This window comes from Podarcis bocagei (genome assembly GCF_964188305.1).
Source record: "Podarcis bocagei genome assembly, chromosome: 10".
Taxonomy (NCBI): domain Eukaryota; kingdom Metazoa; phylum Chordata; class Lepidosauria; order Squamata; family Lacertidae; genus Podarcis; species Podarcis bocagei.
The window spans coordinates 68756168-68777919 of NC_138135.1; positions in this window are offsets into that span (position 1 = coordinate 68756168).

The following is a 21752-nucleotide window of genomic DNA, read 5'->3' on the forward strand; positions in this document are numbered from 1 at the left end:
GCCACAGAGATGTGGGATAAGGCCTGGGATAGCTCAGTCAGTAGATCGTGAGACTGTTAATCTCAACGTCGCGGCTTTGAGCCTCATATTGAGCAAAAAGATTCCTGCATTACAGAAGGTTGGTCTAGATGGCTTCCATGTTCCCTTCCAGCTGTGATTCTATGGTTCTATGGCTGCATGGCATTGGAAATGGGTCCATTTTGCCTCTAGCAGGATGCCTGCCTTTCTATAGAAGAGAACTACACTGGTACTTCGGGTTGAGAACTTAATTCTTCTTAACCTGAAGCACCACTTTAGCTAATGGGGCCTCCTGCTGCCGCCACACCGCCGCCGCACGATTTCTGTTCTCATCCTGAAGCAAATTTCTTAACCCGAGGTAATATTTCTGGGTTAGCGGAGTCTGTAACCTGAAGCATATGTAACCCGAGGTACCACTGTAAATGTTATTCAGGTGTATGCTTACACCTATACAGGGAGCTAGACAAAATCTAGTCCTTCAACAGTGGTGCTTAGTTTATAATCAGTGCACCTTCTTCATCTATGCTGCCCCTGTGTTACTTATCCATGGATTTCGTCTCCATTGGTTTTGGGGTTCCGTTCTCCATTTTTATCTGTGTTCTGAAGAATCAACTCCTAGGAATCAACTCCTAGGGGCCAATGTCCCATCGCCCCCAAACCCAAATAAAATATTTGAGGGGGCAGAGAGAGAGTGAGCACATAAGTGTGTGCATGCATTGGCTTCACCCACTGCCATTATATTCCTCCCCCAAGGGAATGCAAAGCCTTCCAAATAACAATAACAACAACAATAATAACAATAATTTATTTGTACCCTATCCATCTGGTTGGGTTTCCCCAGCCACTCTGGGCGGCTTCCAACAAAGATTAAAAATACATTAAAACATCAGTCATTAAAAACTTCCCTAAACAGGGCTGCCTTCAGATGTCTTCTAAACGTCAGATAGTTGTTTATCTCTTTGACATCTGCTGGGAAGGCATTCCACAGGGCGGGTGCCACTACCAAGAAGGCCCTCTGCCTGGTTCCCTATAATTTGGCTTCTCGCCGTGAGGGAACCGCCAGAAGGTACAGCTGCCAAAATCATATCCTGCACTGGTTTTCTTCAGGGACTAACTTGCTGTGCTAGCTGGATGGTGTAAATAACCACAATGTCCTGGTGCATGATAAAAGTCCAGTCAAATTAGACTATGGGGTGTGGCGCTCATCTTGCTTTCAGGCCAAGGGAGTCAGCGTTTGTCCACAGACAGCTTTCCGGGTCATGCGGCCAGCATGACTAAACCACTTCTGGCGCAACAGTACACCGTGACTGAAGCCAGAGCACACAGAAATGGCGTTTACCTTCCTACCGCAGCGGTGCCTATTTATCTACTTGCACTGGCATGCTTTCGAACTACTAGGTTGGCAGGAGCTGGGACAGAGCAATGGGAGTTCACCCTGTCATGTGGAACTGCCAACCTTCTGATCGGCAAGCCCAAGAGGCTCAGTGGTTTAGACCACAGCTCCACCCGCCACCCACGTTCCTCCTGGTGCACAGCAACTGACCTAGCCCCCGGTAACGAACCTAGACAGAAGATACGAACGAAGCTGTAAGTCAATTTAGCCCTGCAACTGTGCTGGCAAGCTGAATTGGTATCCACAATTTTCACAACGCAAGACACATAGCATCTCGGCAGAGCAAAGTCTCTTAATCATGCTTTATTAGGGAAATATCACCATGTCAACACATTGGCTAAATGAGTCACGGTATCGTAGATGTATATTTCCATCGCCCGCAGGCCACCCCACTGGAACATTACAAAGAAAATAGATGAAAAAGCATTAAGCCTAATTGCCACACAATAAATGGACCATACATTTTCATTAAATGCAAAACAGCTTGAAGAGCGTCACGTGAGCGCCGGAGACACACAACAAGATCAAAACCTGATCTTGTTCCAAGCAAGTTCTGACTCAAGGTCAAGTTGCTGAAAATGGCAATGCGAAAAGAGCACTGAGGAATGTTGTTGTTGTTGTTGTTTAAGGGAGAACTCAACAGCAACAAAGCACGCCAGATGAAAAGTGCTGTTGCCTTCCTGAATGATAAATGTTTTCCCGTGCTGTTTATTCCCACCTAGCGGGAGCAGGGAGATCAAGGATGCTGCTCCTCTGATCATCTAGAACAACAGCCTAATGCAGTGATGGCAAACCTTTGAGAGACCGAGTGCCCAAACTGCAACCCATAACCCACTTATTTATGGCAAAGTGCCAACATGGCAATTCAACCTGTATATCTCATTTTTTTCCTGTGTATTTCACGTTTCTTCTTTATGACTGCTGTTGTAATACATAATCCTTCATAAAAGTTATTGCATTACATCAGGCTTCCTCAACCTCGTCCCTCCAGATGTTTTGAGACTACAATTCCCAGCATCCCCGACCACTGGTCCTGCTAGCTAGAGATCATGGGAGTTGTAGTCCAAAAACATCTGGAGGGCTGAGGTTGAGGAAGCCTGCATTGCATTCTTCATTAAATTATCTTTCCATTGAGATATAATTTTATGGTATAACTCAGCGCTTTTTTTTCTTTAAAAAATGTTTAGGGGTACTCTCATTTTGACTCAAGAAAATCACCACTGAGGGAAAATAAATACAGTTCAAATCGGGGGAAATAAATACAGTGAATTTCTTCTCCCGTTAAATTCAAAAAACGTTGAGGGGTATGCGTTCCCCTGCATCCCCACAGAGAAAAAAAGCACTGTTATTACTCCAAAGCAAAGTGGTGTTATGAGCCATCAAATCTTGGAAATACATTTTTTCCAGAAGGTTCCACAATTTTGGCCACTAGTGTACTAAGGGCTGTACTAAGAGCCACCCTCTCCCAGTTTTTAAGATGAGATAATAATGATGGTCTGCGTGCCCACATACAAATAAATATAAATAAATAAATAAAACCCAGGCAGATGGGCAGGGTATAAATACTATATTATCATTATTATTATTATTATATTTTGCCGTTTCTTCAGCTGCTGTTTGACCGCAGCCTCCATGGATTGAATTCCTCTGTTGGCTTCCGTGGGAAAGCCCAGTGAACATGTAAACCCAGCAGCCCCTTCTGAGGTTGCCGTCTTTATAGGCTTACTGACCTGGGAGTTAAGCCCTGCTGAACTCAAGGTGACTTACTCCCGAGTAGGAAAAACAGACTGGCGGGAGGCCCTGGTGCATCAAAAGTCAATGTCTGCTCAGATCCTCGATGCTTGCCAGACGCTGGTGCCACAGGCTTTGGGTGGTGCTTGCAAAGCCCTCCTCTCCTCCTTCTCCCCCCCCCCCCGGCACAGAAGCTACAGCCCTGCTGGGATGATGGCGCGCGTGCCCACAGAGAGGACTCTGAGTGCCCTCTCTGGCATGCATGCCATAGGTTCACCACCACTGGCTTAATGGATGAGCAAGTTGGAAGGACGAGTTGCTTTCAATGGCTCACGTTGATGGTCAATTTCTAAGCCCTTCCTCATATTTTTTGTTACCTGAAGCAGTAACAAACAGCACTGCCGCCCCCAACAATAGGGCCAGTACTTTCAATTGCACCATGTGGAAATGGGTCCCTGCTTTTTTCTATTCCCAACATCCCGCCACCTGAAGGAGCCTGCTTGCCTTTGCTTTGCCGTATGGTTTTCCCAGTAGTGATGTATGGAAGTGAGAGCTGGACCATAAAGAAGGCTGATCGCCAAAGAATTGATGTTTTTCAATTATGATGCTGGAGGAGACTCTTGAGAGTCCCGTGGACTGCAAGAAGATCAAACCTATCCATTCTGAAGGAAATCAGCCCTGAGTGCTCACTGGAAGGACAGATCCTGAAGCTGAGGCTCCAATACTTTGGCCACCTCATGAGAAGAGAAGACTCCTTGGAAAAGACCCTGATGTTGAGAAAGATGGAGGGCACAAGGAGAAGGGGATGACAGAGGACGAGATGGTTGGACAGTGTTCTCAAAGCTACCAGCATGAGTTTGACCAAACTGCGGGAGGCAGTGGGAGACAGGAGTGCCTGGCGTGCTCTGCTCCATGGGGTCACAAAGAGTCTGACACGACTAAATGACTAAACAACAACAACAACAGGGCCGGCCCTCCCATTAGGGAAAGATAAAGCTGGCAAAATGGGTGCCGCAACATTGTGATTAAGATAGCGCCCCCTTCTCGCCCTTTGCAGGAACGTCGCCTTTTCCATCTGGGCTCCCAGAGCCCTCTGTGAGGAACGCTGTCCTTTGGCATTCGCTCCCTGGCTGTGTCTTAGAACCTTCACCTGCAAATGGGATTACAAACACAGTCATTAGTCCAGATTCCCCGAGAAGCTTTCACCGTCTCACAATTAGATTTCCCATTCCAGCAGCATCTAAATCAATATGATATGATTAGTTACTCTCATGGATTACATGCTGCCGTACAAAACCTTCACACACCGAAATCTGAGTAATTCAATCAGGCAGTAATGGATTCTGGGAACGCTTCCACTGTCTAGAAACTTAAAGTGATTCTATCTCTGTAATAACTTGCTATTATGCACCTGAAGCTAAATTGCCTGACAGGCCTGGTGGTGGACAGCGGTGATTAAAAGAGGTCACTGCTCATCATGGAAAGTGGAAACTCCTGCTGAATTCACTTTAGAAAACCGATTCCAAAGAGAAGAAAAACATCGGCCTTAATTGCCTTTCATGGGAATAGCCAGTTGAATTTGCATCTCTGTGTGTGTGTGTCTCTCTCTTGAAAATGTAGTGCTGCATGTGTGTATACGTACACACACATATTTGTACACATGACACAAGGAACACCGTAGAAACGCAGTATGGACAATGGCATTAACACAGCTGTATTCCTCTGGAGGTTTGCAATGCTGCTGAACACACTTCTAAATGATGCTTCGCTGTCATAGTAAAAGGCTTCTGAACAAGAACTACCCCGATGTTGATGAGTCATGGATATCTGTATTTTGGGGTGAGACTGTGAGAAGTGAAGTTACGGGGAACCAGGCAGAGGGCCTTCTCGGTAGTGGCGCCCTCTCTGTGGAATGCCCTCCCATCAGATGTCAAGGAGATAAATAACTACACAACTTTTAGAGGACATCTGAAGGCAGTTCTGTACCAGGAAGTTTTGAATGTTTGATGTTTTATTATGCTTTTATATTTTTTGGAAGCCTCCCAGAGTGGCTGGGGCAACCCAGTCAGATGGGTGGGGTACAAATATCATCATCATCATCATCATCATCATCATCTCACGACCTTCAGTTCTGTAAGTCTTCGTAAGTGGCATGTGGGAGGGGGGTTATTGTTTTGTGGGGGTTTTTCTCTTCTTTTTATTATGTATTTTATGTTTTTGTCTTGAACCACCCTGAAATCTTTGGATGAAGTGCTGTATACAAATTTAATAAATAAATAATAATAATGAAGCATCTTCCAGAATTATCAGTGTACACATCATACCAAATGATTAGCCTTTTAAATGCTGAGCAGGGAAGAAACAGCGCCAGTTCATACATCACACACAAGGGGAGGGAAAGGAAGTGATAATGTAACTTGTGAAATGCGAGTCACTTGCTTTGGCTGTAATGTGGGAAAAGTGAGTCGCTGATGTTCCAGGAAGTGCCAGGAATTGAACAAGGGAATGGAAAAGGAACCTGGTCAAAAAGAAACAATTCTTCATTTAATGCATACTTTTAAGTTATTTTTAAAACCTATCTATTTTAAGGCTTTGAAAAACTAGGAAGGCAAATGCAAAATAATTATTGCAAAAGCAACTATCCATTCACAACAAATGTGCTTTCACAAGACATGAACTGCCCTGAGGCCTACGGGTAGAGGGCAATATATAAATTTAATAAATAATGATGATGATGATGATGTGGTAATGGCCATTTGACTTGGATATCTTTGGGAAAGGATCTTTGGGAAATTCACAGAGCACAACTGATATGATGGCTAAATGAGTGGGATCAACAAGACAGTTCTTTTTCCTGGATATAAGATTTGAATATATGAGAAGCAGAGGGAGCCTTGGATGAAGTGTGGAATAAATGAAGGAAGCCGGAAATACCGGGAGCATCAATAACTAGGAAATGGTAGGGGGAAGAGAATTTGGAGTGGCATGGCGAATTGTTAGCCCCGTGTTGGAGCTTGCCGAGCCACATGGTTGGGCAGGATGAGATATTCAAAGTCTCCAAGATCTGGTGACCCCTTAGGAGACTCCTGCTCCCCTCACGGAGCAACAATTCCCCGAGTTCCCTAGGAAGAAGCATCGACTGTTAAACCACTCTGGAAAGTGTAGTTTTGTGAGGGGAATAGGGGTCTCCTAACAACTGGTCCCATCACCTCCTGGCAAATAGAAGGGGAAGAAATGGAGGCAGTGAGAGATTTTACTTTCTTGGGCTCCATGATCACTGCAGATGGTGAAGCCAGTCACAAAATTAAAAGACACCTGCTTCTTGGGAGAAAAGCAATGACAAACCTAGACAGCATCTTAAAAAGCAGAGACATCACCTTTCCGACAAAGGTCCGTATAGTTAAAGCCATGGTTTTCCCAGTAGTGATGTATGGAACTGAGAGCTGGACCATAAAGAAGGCTGATTGCCGAAGAATTGATACTTTTGAATTATGGTGCTGGAGGAGACTCTTGAGAGTCCCGTGGACTGCAAGAAGATCAAACCTATCCATTCTGAAGGAAATCAGCCCTGAGTGCTCACTGGGAGGACAGATCCTGAAGCTGAGGCTCCAGTACTTTGGCCACCTCATGAGAAGAGAAGACTCCCTGGAAAAGACCCTGATGTTGGGAAAGATGGAGGGCACAAGTAGAAGGGGACGACAGAGAACGAGATGGTTGGACAGTGTTCTTGAAGCTACTAACATGAGTTTGACCAAACTGCGGGAGGCAGTGGAAGACAGGAGTGCCTGGTGTGCTCTGGTCCATGGGGTCACGAAGATTCGGACACGACTAAAACAACAACAAACAACTTTCAGCACCCTTTACAAACTACAGTTCCCAGAATTCTTGGAGGGAATCCATGACTGCTTAAAGCTGTACAATGCTGCTTTGAATGTTCAGCGCACAGGGACTGTGAAAGAGAAAGAGAGAGAATGAGAGAGAGAGAGAGAGATGAGGGAGAGGAGAGGAGGCTAACCCAGGATAACATGTGCATAACATTTGACCAGATGATGCCAAGATGTACTCCTTTCATATTCTTCCGTTGCCTGCAGTGTTTACCACACAAAACACTATTCTCGACGCCTCATAAATTCCGGGTGTTCATTTCTTCCATAGCTTTGTGCTACTCGCTCTGAAACACCGCAGTCCCACGATGCATCTGGGTTGTGTGCTACCAAGCAGAAAGACAACATCTTCTCCCGTTGGGAATAGGACTGCTTAATGCAGCAGATTGCAAAGATAAAAGAAAAACAGCCTTCCATGGAAACTTTCCCCGGCAATAATCGGCAGTGAACTCTGCCCTCATTATAAAACTGTGCATAGCCTGTCGTGAAGAAAAAGAAAGAAGGAAAGAGAGAGAGAGAGAGAGAGAGAGAGAGAGAGAGAGAGAGAGACCTGCAATAATAGCACATTATTTTTCACCTCCATATTCCCTGTAATATAGGTGGTTTTATTATTCCATTCTGATATGCTAACCATTTGGAATATTAATCTCCATACTTTTTATTGTTTGTCAAAAGACATTAAGTGGCAGAAAAATAATAAGAGCTCTGGAAGATTCTGTGTGCTGTGGTGCTCTCTAGCGAACGAATCGAGTCATTGCAAGGCAAAGCAGCGGACGGAGACTGGAGACAAAGGCCATTTTCCAGGGCATATGGGCACCAAAAGCCCTTTTGAAATCTATGGGAAATTATAATGGAAAGGAGGAGAAGTACCGACCAGAGGAGAATGGCAGACCAAACTGATGGAACACGCAAAAATGGCAAGACTGATGGAAAAGATCAGAAACCAGGAAGACCAAATATTTTTAAAAGCTGGGAATAACGTTTTAATCTACAGTGGTACCTCGGGTTAAGTACTTAATTTGTTCCGGAGGTCCGTACTTAACCTGAAACTGTTCTTAACCTCAAGCACCACGTTAGCTAATGGGGCCTCCTGCTGCTGCCACGCCGCCGGAGCACGATTTCTGTTCTCATCCTGAAGCAAAGTTCTTAACTTGAAGCACTATTTCTGGGTTGGCGGAGTCTGTAACCTGAAGTGTATGTAACCTGAAGCGTATGTAACCCGAGGTACCACTGTATTTAAAAGGTCACTGTAAACAGTTGAAATCATTGGCAGGAATACAATGACACTTGTAAAGTGAAATGAGCTTTGGTTACTCTGATTTCATACTAGATGGATAACAGTAAGAAGATGCAGGGGGAAAATAATAAATATTTAGAAATGGAAGCCATGGAGCGAGGGTTCTACCCACAAAGGTTTAGAGCAAGGAGCAACCTTTACAAACCCAAACGGCCTCAGCCCAGTATATCTGAAGGAGCATCTCCACCCCCATCCTTCTGCCCGGACACTGAGGTCCAGCTCTGAGGGCTTTCTGGCTGTTCCCTCACTGCGAGAAGTGAGGTTACAGGGAACCAGGCATAGGGCCTTCCTGGTGGTGGCGCCTGCCCTGTAGAACGCCCTCCCTTCAGATGTCAAGGAAATTAACAACTACTTGACTTTTAGAAGACATCTGAAGGCAGCCCTGTTTAGGGACGTTTTTAATGTTCGGTCTTTTACCATGTTTTTAATGTTCTATTGGGAGCTGCCCAGAGTGGCTGGGGAAATGCAGCCAGATGGGTGGGGTATAGGTTGTTGTTGTTGTTGTTGTTGTTGTTGTTGTTGTTGTTGTTGTTGTTGTTGTTATCCCTATTTTCATTGGAGAAATGTTGGAAGGTATGGAAGTGCTGTACAACAAATGCAGACACAGAAAATGTGAAGATCAGCTTAAGGCCGCAATCTTATACACTGGGCAGGGGGATGGAAGCTCTATTGAATTTAGTGGTGCTTATTGCTGGGTAGACATGCACAGGATCGGGGCTTTTTTTCAACCGGAACTCAGTTCTGGGAACTCTTTTTCTGATAAAATAGCACAGCATAGGATTGTACCGTAAGGCTACAGTGCTGTACACACTTAAGCAGGAATCAGTCCCATTGAACTCAATGGGGCCGACCGCTGAGGAGATTTGCCTTGCCGCCACCTGTGTTAGTTGTGAAAAACAAATACAGTGGTGCCTTGGTTCTCACACGCCTTGGTTCCCAAATACCCGGAAGTAAGTGTTCAAGTTTTTGAACATTTTTCAAAAGCCGAATGTCCAACGTGGCTGTCAGCTATTGTTTCCAGGGTGCCTACACCAATCAGAAGCAGCGCCTTGGTGGACTTCCAGAACATATTAAGTTTGGTGCTTTTGTTTGTGCTATTTGTTTTGCTTTTTTTGTTTTTTTAATTGTTTTGTGACGGTGTGGAACCCAGTTCAGCTACTAGATTGAGTGATGGTGTGACTGTGGAAATGGATAAAAGCACCCCATCCAATCAATGACTATCATCATTGCAGGTAAGATTTTTTTTTAAATTAATTTTTATCATCTACAATACTGTCTTATTTATTTTATAGTACAGTATATTGATTATTGCTTTGATTTTATGGATCAATGGTCACGTTAGATAGCAAAAGCCATGTTAAATTGCTGTTTTAGAGGTTGTTTTTAAAAGCCTGGAATGGATTAATCCGTTTTGCATTACTTTCTATGGGAAAGCGCACCTTGGTTTTGGAACGTTTTGGTTTTGGAACAGACTTCTGGAACGGATTAAGTTTGAGAACCAAGACACCACCGTATGGGGCTTGAGCCCGCAAAAGCCAGGAAGATATTAGCGGACCGAGATCTCTAGCAGACCTATTAGCTCGGTGACAAATGTTTGAGTAGTTCAAACTTTTAGCAAATAAATAAAGGCCTTAATTGCCGCTTTGCATGAACACGGACCTGAGGCGGTTCATTAATCTGGGAAGCGGGGAAGGGCGGAGGCAGGAGGGTTTTTTTCCTGTCAGGTTTGCAGTTTGCCAAGCATAAAGGGCAGGCCTGCAGAAGAACGCTGACAGGATTTCCAGCTCCTCACCCTCCTTTGCTCCGCGACACGCTTTTTTCGCGGGAAGAAAGAGCTGACATTTTAAAGCGTGCCCGGCTCACGATGAGAGGCCGGTGCGTTGCTATTAATAAACAATAAAGCTATTAAGGCAAATTAAGGCTGCACAATGAGCCCGTCACCGTGCATGATATATAAATCAATATAAACAGTAGTGACAGCCTGTAATTGAATTCCGGTAATCCCACAGACCCTTCTCGCAAACACAGAAAGCTGGAAATAAAGGCAGAAGGCTTTTTTGAAATTAAAAAAAAATGAGCAATGTTATAATGAGAGAACTCCAGTTCGCTGCAGCTTCTTTAGAGAGCCCAACGGTTACTGTTCTTTTAAATAAATAAAAAAAGACCCGTAATATTATTTAATTTGTTTTCTCTTTAGATTCTCTTTCTGTCCCTGAATCAGGCATATTTCTGCCGAACATGCGAGCACCACTTTGCCTGCTTCCGACAAAGTCTTGTGTATAATGCAAACACAAATCGCTCCTACTTCCTTGCAGAGCTTTTTTCCTGTTTCTTTTCTTTTTTTGCAGGGGAGGGTCGGCCGTGTCGAAAAAAATTATTCAGAAATAGCATGCATTTGAGACAGGTCAATGGATGCTGTCTTCAGATGGACTCATCAACTTGGCTGGCTGCTTAGAACTGACCATTCTGTTCTGTTCAACTCACAACTGATGGCATCTGTCTGGTTGTTCTGCAATATATATATATATATATATATATATATATATATATATATATATGCTTTCGTACCCGTAGATGAATATGAATATGAATGACTCGGAAACTACAACTAATCCAGAATGCGGCAGCTAGACTGGTGACTGGGGGCGGCCACCGAGACCATATAACACCGGTCCTGAAAGATCTACATTGGCTCCCAGTACGTTTCCGAGCACAATTCAAAGTGTTGGTGCTGACCTTCAAAGCCCTAAATGGCCTCGGTCCAGTATACCTGAAGGAGCGTCTCCACCCTCATTGTTCAGACCAGACACTGAGGTCCAGCGCCGAGGGCCTTCTGGCGGTTCCCTCATTGTGAGAAGCAAAGCTACAGGGAACCAGGCAGAGGGCCTTCTCGGTAGTGGCGCCATCCCTGTGGAACACCCTTCCAGCAGATGTCAAAGCGATAAACAACTACCTGACATTCAGAAGACATCTTAAGGCAGCCCTGTTCAGGGAAGTTTTTAACGTGTGATATTTTACTGTATTTTTGGTCTCTATGGAAGCCGCCCAGAGTGGCTGGGGAGGCCCGGCCAGATGGGCGGGGTATAAATAATAAATTATTATTATATTATATTATATTATTATGCATATGCATATGCATTCTGGCCAAATAGCACCAGGTCAGAAAATGTGAATACCAATCTACAACGCTAGGCAGAGGCTGAACAAGCCAGGTCCTAAATATGTGCAGAGGCAGATCATTAGCACCAGAGCACACATACTTGGATGGACCGTTGAACGCGAGGAAATAAATCCCAGTAGATCTTTGAGGAGGAAAACCATGCTCAAGCTTCCCTTCTCTCTTGACATGCTAACCCTTGTGTATGACAAGCCATCCTTCCTTCTCTAGTTTCTGAAGCACAGCACAAATCCTCTAGTGCTTTTCAAATGCGTCGTTTATTGATGCAAAATGTGAAGATCTCAGGCATCTTTCTAAAGAAGTCTATGAATGCACCCATACTCAAGGTACAGTGGTACCTTGGTTCCCAAATGACAAAAACGCACAAGTGTTCTGGTTTTCAAACATTTTTCAGAAGCCGAACGTCCAATGCGGCTGTCAGCTATTGTTTCCGGGGCGCCTGCACCAATCAGAAACTGCGCCTTGGTTATTGAACATTTGAGAAGTCAAACAAACTTCCGGAATGGATTACGTTTGGCACTTTTGTTTTTGCTCATTATTTTGCGTTTTTATTTTTGAGGCTTTTTTCGGTTTCATTTGTTTTTGTGACTGTGTAAAACCCAGTTCAGCTACTGATTGACTGATGGTGTGACTGTGGAAATGGATAAAAGCACCCCATCTAAACAATGAAGCATGGGAATGATTGTGGAATATGGATATAGAATTTACAGCACGTCATGGTCTAAGAGAAAATTATATGAAAATGATATGTCGATGGTACCTAATACCAAGTAAATTGGCAAAAATGTATAAATCCAAATCAAATAAGTGTTGGAAATGTAAAGAGAAAGAAGGTTCTTTTTATCATATGTGGTGGTCTTGTAGTAAGGTTAAAGCTTACTTGGAAATGATATATAATAAATTGAAAGGGATGTTTAAAAGAATGTAAAAATAACCAGAAGCTTTCCTTTGGGAGAATTATAGGGACAGAACTGTATAGAAATTTATTCATGTATGTGACTACAGCGGCAAGAATGTTACTTGCCTAAAAATGGAGCAAAGGAAGAATGAATACAAAAACTTATGGAATACAGTGGTACCTCGGGTTAAGTACTTAATTCGTTCCGGAGGTCCGTACTTAACCTGAAACTGTTCTTAACCTGAAGCACCACTTTAGCTAATGGGGCCTCCTGCTGCTGCCGCGCCGCCGGAGCCCAATTTCTGTTCTTATCCTTAAGCAAAGTTCTTAACCTGAAGCACTATTTCTAGGTTAGCGGAGTGTGTAACCTGAAGCGTATGTAACCTGAAGCGTATGTAACCCGAGGTACCACTGTATGCAGAAAGGCAAAACTTGCCGGAAGAGTAAGAAATCAAGATAACAAACTTTTTATAAAAGAATAGAAATGGTTTCTTGAATATTTACAAATATAAACTGTAAACAGATAAGAACATTGGCAGGGTTCTTGTAATAACCTGCAGTTTTATAAGAGTATATATTTAAAGTAGATGAATAAATGAGCAAATTAACTTAATTTGGATATGCAGAAAATAAATTGAAGGAACCACAGAAAGAGGGGGAAGGAAGTCAGGTTTTGAAATGCTAAAATGACTGTAAAATTAACGAAATATATAAAACTGAAAATCATAAATAAAATAATAATGAAAAACATAACTCCGTGCTGTACAACATTTCTCCAATGAAAAATAAGGACGTCTTACCATACCCGCCAACATTTCTCCAACGAAAATGGCCCTGTGGGTTAAACCACAGAGCCTAGGACTTGCCGATCAGAAGGTCGGCAGTTCGAATCCCCACGATGGGGTGAGCTCCCATTGTTCGGTCCCTGCTCCTGCCAACGTAGCAGTTTGAAAGCACGTCAAAGTGCAAGTAGATAAATAGATACCGCTCCGGCGGGAAGGTCAATGGCGTTTCCGTGCGCTGCTCTGGTTTGCCAGAAGCGGCTTAGTCATGCCAGCCACATGACCCGGAAGCTGTACGCCGGCTCCCTCGGCCAATAAAGCGAGATGAGTGCCGCAACCCCAGAGTCGGCCACGACTGGGCCTAATGGTCAGGTGTCCCTTTACCCTTTACCTTTAAGGAAAAGCAGGACATTCCAGGATGAAATCAGAAACTAGGGCGGCTTCTGTAAATTCCATTGGATGCAATTCCCATTGGACAGACACTGGAGTTACAGTGTCTTGTTGAAAGGCATGACCCAGCAGTAATCACCACACACACAACTCTATGTGTTTATTAGTCCACACAGTAGTCATTTGTGTGTCTTGGTCCTATCCAGAAAGGTGCGTTGAGTACACAGAAGTACGTTCACAAGCAGATTTGTCTTTGCCAGATCAGATTATTCAGGCAGAGGCAAACTTGGCCCTCCAGATGTTTTGGGACTACAACTCCCATCATCCCTGACCACCGGTCCTGTTAGCTAGGGATGATGGGAGTTGTAGTCCCAAAACATCTGGAGGGCCGAGTTTGCCTATGCCTGGATTATTGCGTTCAGGAAATGTAGAGGTCATATCCCACTATGTATAATAACTGTGTTGTAACAAATTGTACCCAAAGTAGGCAGTTGAAATGGAATGTGATGTGATTTTATATATATATATATATATATATATATATATATATATATATATGAAATCCTAATGTATTACACGCAGCTGTAATTCATGTCATAACAGAGACTAGCAAATTGCAGATGAAATGCACCAAATTGAATCTCCCATAGTGATTTAAATGAACAATTTCAACTGCAAGCAGGAGTATAATAAGAATAGTGCCCTTCAGCCACTGATCTAACTCCACTTCACATTCTAAGCTCCGCAAATTATCAAGCAAGTGTGGAATTATCCCTTTGCCGCTGAGCTGGTTCTCTACTGCGGTTGGCCAAGCAGGTAGTCTTAACTTAGCCTGCTACGCAAAACACTTCAAGCTATTCATTTGGAAATAATAGCCAGCTTTGCCATAAGATGCTCTACTCTGGGTACCCCAAATGTAATGTGACAAAGGATAAGCACACGACATCCAGAAATTGAATGTTCAAAGACACATCTCCAGTTGCCCATAGGTTGCTGTGGCGTTTGCCTCCTAGGTGGGTCATAAGGAAAGGGTTAAAATGAGTGTGATGTGATTGGCCAGTGGAAACTGATAGGAGGAGTTAGAGTGAGAGTGGGTGTTGTGTGAAAGTCAGTTGAGAGTTGGGAGTTGGAGAAGGAAGAGGGAGGATATAAGTCTGTGGGTTGGTCGAGTTGTGTGGTGAGAGAGTGAGAGGAACTGTTAGGTGGAGTCAGATAGATAGTTGGGATAATCAGTTTTAAGTTGTTAGGAATGAATAGGACAGTTAAGGAACTAAGATTAAGAAACTGCCAAGAAAAATTAACTGAAACCATAAGCTTGTTCATGCCTATAAAATAAACTTGATTATTTGTTAATATTAACAACTGACTGGTCTCTGTGTGTACCCGTGAGAAACGGGTTGGTGGCAGCGAAGAAAGCAATCACAGTGGTGGCACAGAGTCAATAGACCGTCAAATGTCCGGGGACCCTGTGTGATCGCCACAGTTGCTCACACATTTTTATTTTTGCGTTGCTCCTCTCCCGAGGTTCTCAGATGAATTGTCTTCTTCGTCCCCCAACCTAAGACCACAGTGCCACAATTAAACTGTATAAAAGGAGGTTCTTGCATTTTAAAAGCCTAGTGACAAAAATTGGGATTTTGTGTTTGGTTTTTTGGATCTTGCCAAAGGACCTGCATGGTTATGCAATGCTTAAACAGCATGACGAGTGAAACCCTTTTGACATTTCGGAATAGAAATACAACCATCGATTTGGGATTCGGGCATATAACAACAGTGCAACATAATATTCTGAGTGGAAAAACTTGTTTTAAATTGTCGTAAGAAGTGCTGCTTGAACTAAAAGGTGGGAAGGGAAAGGAATGCAAGCCTGTGGAAGTCCCTGGGAGATGTACAAAACAAATCAAGAGTTACTATGCTGATTGCTTGTTAGGAAAAAATTCACAGTTTGTTTCTTCTTCTTTTTAAAAATTCATTTTTATTAAATTTTCCACTTTAACAATCCAATCAAATCACATTGAATATTCCAAATTATACATATACATATCAAATAATCCAAATATTCTGCCAAATTATAAAAACATTTAATAGGACTTCCCATGCTTCAAGTTCGGAGGGTTCTGATCAAAAAAATCAGTTTCATTAACCCCAGCAGCTCCAATCAAAGTTTATTTTGGATTTACCAGATTCTTACTCTTTTTCCAGATGTCAACTGACCATCTAGTTTGTGATCCTACAGGCCTGATGAAGGCTCCATTACAGTTTGTTGTATATGCTAAAACCCCAACACAACACCTATCTAATCCCAGTCTTAGCCAAACACCTCCTAGTACAGGAGAACATTTTCAGATGTATACAAAACACAGTTCCCGACTACCACTTCTTTCTCTCCCTTTGGCATCCCCATTTCTTAAAGAGATGTCTACACAGGCCAGAAGCCCATTAGGAACAACAGGGATCCTGCAACAATACAAGCAATGCTCTCTGAAAAGTACTCTGCTTTGACAGGAGACTTCCCTTCTCTCCCTCCCCTGGCCTATGAGAGATTTGCAGGGGCAGATGATTGACAGTCATCAAATCCTTGTAATGCAAAACACTCCAAAAGTTACAGGAATCAGTGGAAGGAGCCAGTTGCCTGGTTTTCCGAATAGTGCTAGTGAAGGGGAAACTGGATGCAGAAACTGACAAAAACAGGATATGAAAGGCAATTGCAGTGTTAGTTAGCCTCTTCAGGATGACCTGTTTCTTGAGCATTCATCTTGAGTTGCTTACACAAATCTTATGAAGAGGTTAGACAATGCCCTGTCTTTACAGAGCATTTTTCTGATCTGTTTACTGGGCAGTTATATGACAATGGGCATTCATCTTAATTCATCCTGATGTGCTTTGCATATGGGTTATATGTCTCCCAGTAAATCAGTCATTTATCCCATACTTTTTAGTACATTTCACTTCTGAACCACAAAACGCCTTATCTATTTTAATTTTAAGAATTTGTTGCACCAGAGCACTTTAATTGCACAAACCTAAACTTTTTGGAACGCAGTTGAACTGGAATGTGGCTGAATCCATCCCGCAAAAATACTGGCACGTTAGAGGTGATCTGATATGCCAGTTAGCGGTTTAGCAAAACTATTTAGCAACTGTTGCACTTTAGTAAATAATGCTGAACATTCGTTTCACTGAGAAACATTGCCTCACCCCTCTCGCTCCCTCTTTTTCCCTCAGTTTCAATTGAGTCTGTCACCTCAATCAAACTCCTGAGCCAGGTGCCCAATTAAAACCCTATTAAACCTCACATTTTGAATGTGCAATTAATGAATTAATCAATTCATCACGGCGATTCCTCGTTAGACAGTGGAAGGTCTTTATTTTGACTGAATTCGTTTAGCTCCTTGCTTGAAGAAAATCTCTCTCAATATATTAATTTGTAATCATTGTAATGCTGGAAGCCAAGCCAGGAGCCGTCACAGACCTCAGCAGCTGCTGCAGATTGGAGAGCTTCTTTGAAGCTGCTCTGGAAGCATCTAATTCTCAAACACTGATGGCTGGAATCCAAAATCAATACAGCTTTGCAAGAAAAACACCACCCATCATTATAATGCCAAACATCACAAAAGCTTGAAGAACCAGGGGAAAGGGTAGAGACAGGTGGGGAACCCCAGGATCAGGGGCCAAATCCAGGTCTCAAGGCCTCTCTACCTGGCCCCAGGACTCTTCTCAGGCCACACCTCTTCCTGGACCACAGCCACCCCTCATTGGTCCTGCTCCATCTTCTCATGGAATGCCTTTGCCTGGCTGGGATGTGTCCCTAACCTGTAATGCTGCCTTTTGCTTGCCTGGATGGAGACACGTGGGTAGAAAAAGTATCATACACTGGGGAGCATGGCTGGAAATTTCCATGAAGTTAGAGGGGAAACCTGGTTAATCATTAGTGGGGATGTATCTCTGTGGCTTAGTCACAGAATCAACAGCTCACAGTCACGTGAAAGGGGTTGCCTTTCAGGTCTATGCATATGCAGGTCTGCAGGCATCCATGTTGGGTATGGTGCCTCTTTTTTCTAAGCTACTGAAGAGAATGGATGTGCTTTTCTCTGTCTCCAGCAGAACAGCATGAGGCTAAAAGAGGTTGCAGTGGGCAAGAGACAGAGCCCTGATTTTAGCTCAGAATGCAAATTTTGTGTAATCTAAATCAGTGTTTCCCAAACGTTTTTGGGCAACGGCACACCTGTTAGCCGGAAAAAAATCTCGCGGCACACCACCATTAAAGCCCCGCCCCGTGACGTCAGCGCGCAGCGTCACGCCGGGAGGGACGCACAAAAGCGAAAGTTTTTTCCCTCCCCCTTGCCGGGGTGGGAGGAGGCAGCAGAGCGAGGGCAGCTGAGGCGGCGGCGGGGAAAGGAGAGGAGGAACGCGGCGCGGCGGCGAGCTAAACTCGGAAGGAGTAACCAAGTGTTAGACGGTTGGGAGGCAGAGATGGGCTGCTGAAGGCAGAACGGAGGCGACCCGTTCTCCCGGAGGTTGATTTCTCTGAGTCTCGGTAGAGAGTGTGTCCGCAGGAAGGGATCCTCCCTTTTGCGCGCGCTGCCCCGCCGCTCGGCACCACCACCGCGGAGCCGCCCCCGGCTCGACGCGGATCCTCGCCGCCGCCGCCGCCTCTCACCGCCCGACTCGCCCGCCTTCCTCCCACGGCACACCAGCCGATGTCTCACGGCACACTAGTGTGCCGCGGAACACCGGTTGGGAAACACTGATCTAAATTATTATGCCTCATGCTGCGAGCAGTGTAAGAATTGGGCAACTAAGTGAATGCAGCTTTTTTGTTGTTTTTAAGTTGTTTGTTCTGTGAGTAAAGCTTTTCAAATCCTATTTTGGACTGGGGAATTTCTATTTCAATACAAGAGTCAGTTTCGTTCATCCAGAGCATGCGTAGGCAAACTAAGGGCCGGGGGCCGGCCCCGGCCCAATCGCCTTCTAAATTTGGCCTGGGGGCAGTCCGGGAATCAGCATGTTTTTACATGAGTAGAATGTGTCCTTTTATTTAAAATGCATCTCTGGGTTATTTGTGGGGCATAGGAATTTGTTCATTTGTTTTTTTTTCAAAATATAGTCCGACCCCCCATAAGGTCTGAGGGACAGTGAACCGGCCCCCTGCTGAAAAAGTTTGCTGACCCTTGATCCAGAGGCTTCTACATATGCAAAATTAATACTCTCAGTAGTTCATGGCTTGAATGTAACAGCCTACTGTACCATGGCAATAGTTACATCTGTTGTGCTGACCACTTTTTTCCCTTCAGTCGCATCCACCGAAGAGCCCTGAAGGTTGCTCATGGAGAATGAGGACCTTATACTACAACAGGTTCCTTGGGAGAAAACACACTCAATAATCGATGTGCTTTTCCTGCTCTTCTTGCATGTGTGCAGCCCAATTCTATGTGCTCGTTTCCTCAGATGCGAGTCCATCCATGTTCAAAGACAGTTACACCTTAGTACATGTGTTTGGGATGCAGCCTTGAAGGGGCATGTTTAGAGGGGTGCTTTCTGCTTATTCCTGTGGCTACCCTGCCCATCTGATCCCTTTGGGGTAAGCGCTGGCAGGGCCGAGGCCTGGTACCTCTTCTATGTACTCAGCTTGTGGTATTTACAGAATTCACCTCAGCAGAAACCAGCTCCTTTGAAATCAACTTCAGCTTGACAAAGACTCAAGACAGGAAGCTAGCCAGTGAAACATGCTGTTCTGGCTCCAAAGACCGACTGCTTAACTAACTGTTCTAATCTGCACTTTTCAGCCTCAGCAATGCAGTCGTCTACAGAAGCAATATTGGCTCTTTGATACAGGCCTCCCCTCTCCCGCCCTCCTAGTTTGCTTCCATGGCAACATCCATCAGCAAAGGAGCAGTTGGGTGCATATGGTGAAGAAACAACAAGGCTGATTTCTCTCAAAGAAAGAGGCCGAAGTGTTTGTAGTGTGGTCTCTTTAGAGGGTTTTTATCCTGTGTAACTAGCTAACAATCCAAACCACCTCTCTTGTTTCGCTGTGCCATGGTATTAATTAGGATGCTTAATGATGTACCAGTTTTAGGAACTGCAGGCTAGAGGTAACACCCAGGATGCTGTTAATTAACGAGGCTGCTAGAGGAAACACCGGAATGAAAGTGGCTTCAGCAAATGCAGGACCTGTGAGAGGAGAATATGCAAGTATGTGTATCAATAAATGCGTGTGTTCATGCTTCTGAGAAACACCACGAGGCAATTTGTGTTTCCCACAACTATCATAACAAGCGGTGCTGCCCTTCAGCCCAGTGCAAACAATGGCATGTTTGCTACAATTTTTAAAAAAAAATAAAATTAAAATCTCCTGATTTTGTTGAGCCTTGTGACAGCTTTTGAAACAGAAATGCTAGATGCCACTGTGAGATTTTATCATTGCATGTCAACAAGGAAGCCAAAGGGCTGCCAACTACCCATTTCAGTGTTTCCCAAACTTCGGTCTCCAGCTGTTTTTGGACTACAACGCCCATCATCCCTAGCTAGCAGGACCAGTGGTCAGGGATGATGGGCACTGTAGTCCAAAATCGGCTGGAGACCCAAGTCTGGGAAACACTGATCTATTTGAACCAATTAAATACAGTTGCTAAGAATGTCATCTTTGAACATCAGGTCAGTATTTTAAACTAAACATGGGGGGGGGGAGTCCCACCTGCTAGACATTTCATGCCTTATTCACAGCATCTCATTTGCCACCATACAGACAAAGAAATATATTGTTGCATGCCCAACCAATCTCCAAGCAGTGCGAGATTCCAGGGGTTCCCGGTGCTTGCCCAAGGTTCACAATTCCTTCTGGAAATGTGGCACAGCAGAGACTGCAGTGTCTTTAGGATAGATGGTTTATTTACACGTATATACAACAGCATCAACACCCCAAGTGGCTCTTGCATCTCCCATAGCTAACGCCTTGGATTCAAACAGAAGTCACTTAAGGCTTCTTCTCTGCCTTTCCTTTTTTTTCCAAAAAAAAAATCCCCCCAAAATAATAATAATTAAAACAAATCGACATACAAACATACATACATCCTGTTTAAATCTTGGTAACATTATTAAGTGACTTCCTCAAATCCCCTTGATTGAATTTCATTATATATCATTTTAACAGTTTCCCAAAATCAGTTTTCTCAAGATAGTTCACTTAATCACTTAACATCTTTCCTTCTTTCTAATTTAGCTTTAAACATCTTAAATCTTATCCTTACATATTTCAATCCTAAGCCTATCTAATATTTGCAAGCTTTCCCAATTAAATTGTCTTGACATATTTAACTAAATAATCTTTAAATTTCTTCCATTCTTCCATTCTTCCTAGTACTTCCATTCTTCCTAGTACTACTCCTCCTTCTGGTCGCAGGCTCTTCCAGTCAGGTCGGCCAGCTCCGAAAAATCCATCATCTTCATCTGCCAATCTTCCACTGTTGGTACTTCTTGTGTTTTCCAATTCTTCGCTAACAAAATTCTTGCTGAAGTTGCAGCATACAAAAATAATTTGACATCTTTCTTGGGCAAATCCAAACCTGTTATTCCAAGAAGAAAGGCCTCTGGTTTCTTACTGAATGTGTATTTCAACATTTTTTTTCAATTCATTATAAATCTTCTCCCAGAAGTCTTTCACTCTTCTCTGCCTTTCCAGCCTCCCTCACATCACACAAAATCCTGCCCTTAAAGCTCAGGCTCTGCCCTGCTAACCTTCAAAGGGAGGGAGGAGAGACTAGCCTGATTTATATGTTAACACTTGCTGAGATTATAGGGATCAGAGGTCTGGCACCCACGATCTCATCGCAACGTTTTTGTTCTTTGGTTTCATGTGACCGATGTTGACCAAGGAATAATAGTATTGGGGGGTGTAATGGGAATTGGGGTTGCTTGTGCGTAAACTGCAAACTGCTCCAAGCTAGTCGTATAGCTAAAACTTTCCCTGGTTTGACAGCCCTTGCAACGCGACTGTCTTAGTCACTGGCAGAATCCGTGAGTGGGCGTCTCCTAAATTTCTTCCAACATAGAAATTCTTTGACGCCCAGTCTCCTCCTAGATTCTCTGCGCGGAAGCCTTCTGCGCAGCGTGGGCGTGCCAAGCGGAGGTCCAGTGCTCTCTCCGCTGATTTCACTGGAAGAGTCTCGGAGCCTCCTCTCC